Genomic DNA, 6,000 nt, shown 5'->3' with positions numbered 1-6,000 from the left:
CCCTCTTCAGCTTTCAAGGTCCCTTGTGATGACATTGGGCCCAACTGAATGAATGAACAATCAAGACCACTTCCCTACATTAAGGTCAATTGACTAGCAAACTTGATTCCATCTCCAGCCTTAATGTGTCTTTGCCATGGAAGGTTCTGAGGATTAGGATATAGATATCTTTGGGAGGCTGATAGTCTATCTATCACAAATAATACATTTTTTTTCAAGTGCAAATATAAAGCTAATGATTTGACAGCCAAGCTTCCATAAATAGAGGCCTTCCATGAAGCAGAAGCAAGCCAATCACAGGGCGGGATAAGAGAGGGCTCGTGGTACTTGCTGGTTCTTTGTGTGCCTGACTGAGAAGCTGTTGTTACAGCAGCTGGCTGGAGGTATCTCTGGGTCCTGGGTCTGAAATTCTATTTGATCTGGAGTTGAAATCCAACCAAGAGCTGGGCTGGCCTGGTCCCAAGAGCTGGGGCTGCCCAATTCTGACAGGGCCCACCAGGACCTCCACTTGGGGGAGCACGCTGCAAACACATCTTCCTGAACAGACACTGGGCTGAGGAGGGGAGGAAGTGGCTCTCTGGGAGCCATCAAGATGTCCCCAGCTTTGGAACCTCTGGGTTTGCCAAGCCAACAAACCACCTGGGAAAATTTAGGGAAGCTGTCAAGTCTGACTCAAAATGTGAGGATGAGGATAAGGATCATAAATAAAAACCAGTGGGCACCCAGGCTCTGCACTAAGTGCTTTCTGTGCTTTATGTTATGTGGTGCTCTCACAAAGGGATCTGGAAAGGGTTTGGACAATCGTGCAGTCCAACCTTATCATTGTGCAGATGAGGAAGCTGAGCTCACAGAGGGGATCCTGCCAAGGCAGCACAGACAATCCATGGAAGAGCAGAGCTTAGGGGTTTGAGTGCTCACCCCTCACCATGCTGTCCACAGGGTATTGCTGGGAAAGGCAGAAAGGAGGGGTCTCCGGGCGCCCCGGGAGAATAAAAAGATTTGAGATAGATGTCCATACCTGAAATGACACAGATGAGCAGGAAACAGGACAGCCAGTACAGGGCTTGGGGGTCCATTGCGGAGGCCTTGCAGCTCACAAGATGTGGCAGCAGGGGCTCCCGGGAAGAGATTAAGGGCTGAGGAGTGTGAGCAGGGAAGTGGCAGGGACTCCTGAGAAAGGGAGAGGAGGGCCTGACTTCAAAGTCAAATCCAAGTCCTGAGTCTAGGACTCCAAACAAATTCCTTTCTCTGGGTCCCTGACGTGCCCTCACAGCACTCTCCCCACCCAGCCAAGGTGAATAGAGCTGTTCAGAGCTCTGCTGCTCAGGAAAAAACAGTCCTGCAGCCAGAAGAGGAGTGTCCCCCCAGCTGGGAATCAGCTGGAGGGGTCACTGAAGGTCACAGGACAGGACTGTTTGAGGACAGAGCAGTGAATTTGAATGTGGCCTGGGAGGGGATGGGGCTCGAACAGGACTTAAATGGGGGGGGGGCATTACCACAGGTGGGGTTGTGCAAATCTGCAGAGCCCTCAGATAAGAATGGCTAAAAAAAAAAAAAAAAAAAAAAAGAATGGCTTAACATTAAAAAAATATATATCTGGAACCTTCATAAATTTCTGTGTCATCCTTGCGCCACACTAGTGTTCTCTGTATGCTTCCAATTTTAGTGGATGTGCTGCCTAAGGGAGCACTTACCATTTTTAAATGCTTAAAAACCTATATTTGGTGACACAGGAAAATGATATAAAATTCCAATTTCAGTGTCCATAAATAAAACAGTATTGGAAAGAGGCCACACTCATGGGAGTCCATACTGTCTGGGGCTGCTCTTACACTACAACTGCCAGATGGAGCGGCTGCCACAGAGACTCATGGCCCACAGAGCCTGAAATATTTACCGGCCGGTCCTCAGCAGAAAATGTTTGTCAACTCTTGCCGTAAAGGTTGGTGTTTCTAAAAAATAATTTTATTGAAGCACAAAGAATATGTAAATAAAATTCATTTTCAAAAAAAATTACAGATGAAGCTTAAGTTCCCTTTGACACCCTGACCGCAACCCCCACCCCCACCCCCCACCCCCGTTTCCTCAGAGGTCACTACCTGGGTATGTGTTCTTCTAGATCTCTGCCTGCATTTACAGAAGTCTAGGTGTGTATCCATAGAGAAATAAATGATTGTTTTGTGAATTTTTTTTTCTGTAGATAATTTCAGACTGTGCAGTTTTTCTTTCTTTTTTTTTTTTTTAAGATGTTATTTATTCATTCATGAAAGACACAGAGAGAGAGGCAGAGACACAGGCAGAGGGAGAAGCAGGCTCCATGCAGGGAGCCCGATGGGGGACTCAATCCCAGGACTCTGGGATCATGACCTGAGCCAAAGGCAGATGCTCAACCACTGAGCCACCCACGGGGCCTATAGTTTCCTTAAACTTGCTTTAAAAACAAAAACAACAACAACAAAAAACCTCAACAATGTTCCCTGGCTCCCTGTAGAGACCTACCTTTATACTTTTTAAAGTGCTACATAATATTCTGTGGCTTTATTATTCCCCTACCAAAGGACACAGAGTGTGTTTCCTTTTTGCTGTTGGAAACAATGCTGCAAAGAGCAAGAAGGAGTGTTTCAATGCTCAACTAGCTGTATGTCCTTGAAGATTTAACACTTGTTAAATGAAAGAATGGGACTCCACACAGCCACCCACGGGAGCGGATGCGTGTTTGTGACTCAGGAAACACCAGCAGGCAAGTCCCTCCCACGTAGCCGGTAGCCGTAAGCCTCCTGCTCTTCTGCAGAGTTTGGTGTACCTTCCAGCTATTGGTTGTAAGCAGGTAGGAAGCCTCCTGGCTTCTGGTTGAAACAGGATTCCCTCGGTACAAACTCCATGGTCATTCTTGGAAGGTAGTGTGGGAGGGTGGGAACTAGCAGAGAATGGAGAGCCTGGGAGCTTGGGCCCCGTTCTCACCTTGCCACTTGCTGTGTGACCTTGAGCAGCCTCTTCTCTTTGGGCTTCAGATTCCCCAGCTATTTAAGGAGGATATGGGACACTGAGAGGAGCCAGAGGGATCTGAGAGGTGATGGTGTAGTGCTCTTAAGGCAGATGCTGGGAGCTAAGGAGGGCACCTTGTTGAATCCATGTTCTCTCTGATTGTTCCCCAGTGGAGAGATTGCACAGAGAGTATCCGTGCAGCCCAGCCCAGCCCATGGCCCTGGAGAATGTCCACGGACCCCAAGGTCCTGGGTCTGGACTGTGAGCTATTACATGCTCCTGGAGCACCCTGTTCCCCTCCGACCCACAACACTTATCACAGTTTATTTTTCACAGGAATTTGTGTGATTGAGTCATGAATGTCTGTCTCCCACCCTCTAGAGGGGGTGAACTCTGTGGAAGCTGGGGCCAGGCCTATATTGCTCACCCTTTATCCCAGTCCCCTAGCACAGTGCCTAATACTTTGTGGGCATTAGACAAACATCTGCTGAATGAATAAATGAGCTGCTCCAGCCTGGTTTCAACAACACAGACATAGCCTTCTCTTTAACCCATAGGCTCCCAAAGAGACAAATAAAGAGGAGTGGGGAGCAGAGGGGCTGGGGTACAGACAGTCCAGACAACATCTTGGATTTAGAAAGGTCACTCTCTTCTTGGGTGTCAGCCTTCAGGTGGGCTGGGGGTGGGAGGTGGGCTGTGTCTGGAATAGTAGACCTTGGGAATAAATACTCAGGGAAGCTTTGTATTCATTCATTCATTTATTTCATTTATCAAATATTTACTGAGAATCTACTTTACCAAGCAATAGAGACACGAAGAAGACAGATATTAGCCAAAATCACAAAAATAAATATCTAATCACCAACGAGGACACTGTTATGATAGGGAAGAACAGGATCCTAGGAGAGCCTATGGGGAGGGGTGTGTAAAGAGCACTGGAGAAAGGATCAGGAAGGAATTTCTGAAGAAGTGCTATTTAAGGAGAAACCCACAAGAATAGTAAGTTTCTCCCAGGCTTACAAGAAGAGCTTTCATTCCACGGAAATGGGATGTTTCAATAGAGTTTTGAGTGAGTCATGGGATCTTGGAATCCTAGACAGAGAATCTCAGAGTTATAAAATCCTAATCTCACAGAATCCCGAAACAAGCACTTAGAGATTTTCAACAGTAAATGGAACCTTAGACTTGAATGTTAGAGACTAGAGTCTTCAACATATAAGAACAAAGGGAATCTTAGGAGGTAGTTTATTCCCATCCCCTTCTCTCTACTATTTGTACAGATAGTAACAGAACAAAACAAAAGTGCATGATCGTAGAACCCAACCAGAACTCTCACCTCTTATTATTAATAAATTAGGACCCTATCCATTTAATAAATAATAAAAATAATAGCAACAATGCTTATATTTATTGTCTCAATGCTAGATGCTAATTGCTAAGTGATTTATATCATTACCTCAGTGAATTGTGACATCAAACTCGTGTGGTAAGTATTCTATAAAACTCGTGTATTATAACTAAGAAAACAGAACCTCAGGGGGAATAAAAATGGTTAATGACCCAGCTAGGTGGGTGGTGGATCCGGAACCCTGGTTCTTTGCTAGGGCTTTCTTTGCTCATTTGCTTTTTAATTTAAAGACTGTGCTCTAAAGCATAGTGCTATGCAGCTTTTTCTAATTACAGCTGCTTTCAGGCCCTTTTCACAGTGACCCAAGACTTCCTGCAACTTCTCCCTTAGGGGTCGAGGTAATCCCTTGGCCCGACTTTGCTGTGGGGTGATGAGCTGCCGGGAAGGTCTGTAGTACACTCTCACGTCAAATGAGCCTTCTGAAGACCTAAAAGTATTGTTAAACCTAAAAGAAGTGAGTCTGTTAATGGGATCCAAGAAACAGCATGGCATCAGGAAACAGTTCCCATCTTAGGGTAGGCACTAAATAGCTATGTTATGCCGGCTTTAGCAGTGGAGCTTCCCTGGCTTCCAGGTCAGGTCTTTTGGGTGCGATTATAGTGCCTGCTCTGTCCACCTCAGTTGTGGAGACATAATGTGTGCAAACATGCTTTATGATTTATGAAATCTATGTAAGCATTCTAAGGTTCAGTGGTTTCTACCTTGTGCATGAGAGTGTGGATTGCTCTCTCAATGGAGGGGAGGGGGAGCAATTTGGGAATATTAGGAACCTCTAAAAATATTCATTACTCTTTCATCTGGAATTCAAATTTTAGGAAACAATCTTAAAGCCATGCTGAAAAATTCAGAATCAACTTAAAAGTCCAAGGTGATTAGATAAATAAATTATATTACCATATAATAGAATTTGGCACAGTTATTCTCAGTGTTTCAGAGTATTTAATCACATAAAATAGTGTTCACAACAAATTAAGGTGTATCAAGGATAGAATAATATTTACAGTAAGGTCCAGGTTTTTGCAAATAAAAGTATACGTGTGTGGCACATAAGTGCTCTCCATCAGTGTTGCTGTTATAATCATTGCTGTTGTTATATAATTTTAAAAATGATGTTAATCATAGTGTTGATGTAGGCTACCTTTAGATTGTAGGATTATGGCTTTAAATTATTTTTATCTTTTGATTATATATATGTATATATATATATATATATATATATTTAAATTGTTTATTTGAGAGAGACATAGAGAGAGAGCATGAATGAAGAGAGGGAGCCCGATGCGGGGCTTGATCCCAGGACCCTGAAATCATGACCTGAACCAAAGGCAGATACTTAACCGACTGAGCCACCCAGGTGCCCTCATCTTTTGATTATCTATAATGAACACCCAATATTTTTACAACAAGAGAAACAACAAAAGTCATTAGAAAAGCGGTTCTGTGATTTTTTAAGCCAATTTTTGTTTGCATGCTATTTCTCCATTTCTCCACCTTCCAAGTGACCTGCCTGCCCCAAAAGGAAGCATCCTCACATCACTGAGACTCTATGGCTGAAAATAATCCGCTTCATGTCAAGTGGTTAGAAACTCTCCCACAGAGAGGAGCAA

At 44.2% G+C, this 6,000-nt stretch overlaps 1 non-coding gene across 1 annotated transcript; it reads right to left on the bottom strand.

Annotated features, from left to right (window-relative positions):
• Positions 1-1,584: 1,584 nt before the first annotated feature.
• Positions 1,585-1,690, bottom strand: LOC129510014 (U6 spliceosomal RNA). Its single transcript, XR_008664472.1, has one exon. It is a non-coding gene; the product is annotated as a U6 spliceosomal RNA (small nuclear RNA).
• Positions 1,691-6,000: the final 4,310 nt, after the last annotated feature.

This window comes from Nyctereutes procyonoides, unplaced genomic scaffold (assembly GCF_905146905.1).
Source record: "Nyctereutes procyonoides isolate TBG_1078 unplaced genomic scaffold, NYPRO_anot_genome, whole genome shotgun sequence".
Classification (NCBI taxonomy): domain Eukaryota; kingdom Metazoa; phylum Chordata; class Mammalia; order Carnivora; family Canidae; genus Nyctereutes; species Nyctereutes procyonoides.
Note: the sequence above shows the minus strand (reverse complement) of the source record. Positions and strands in the feature narration are given on the sequence as shown.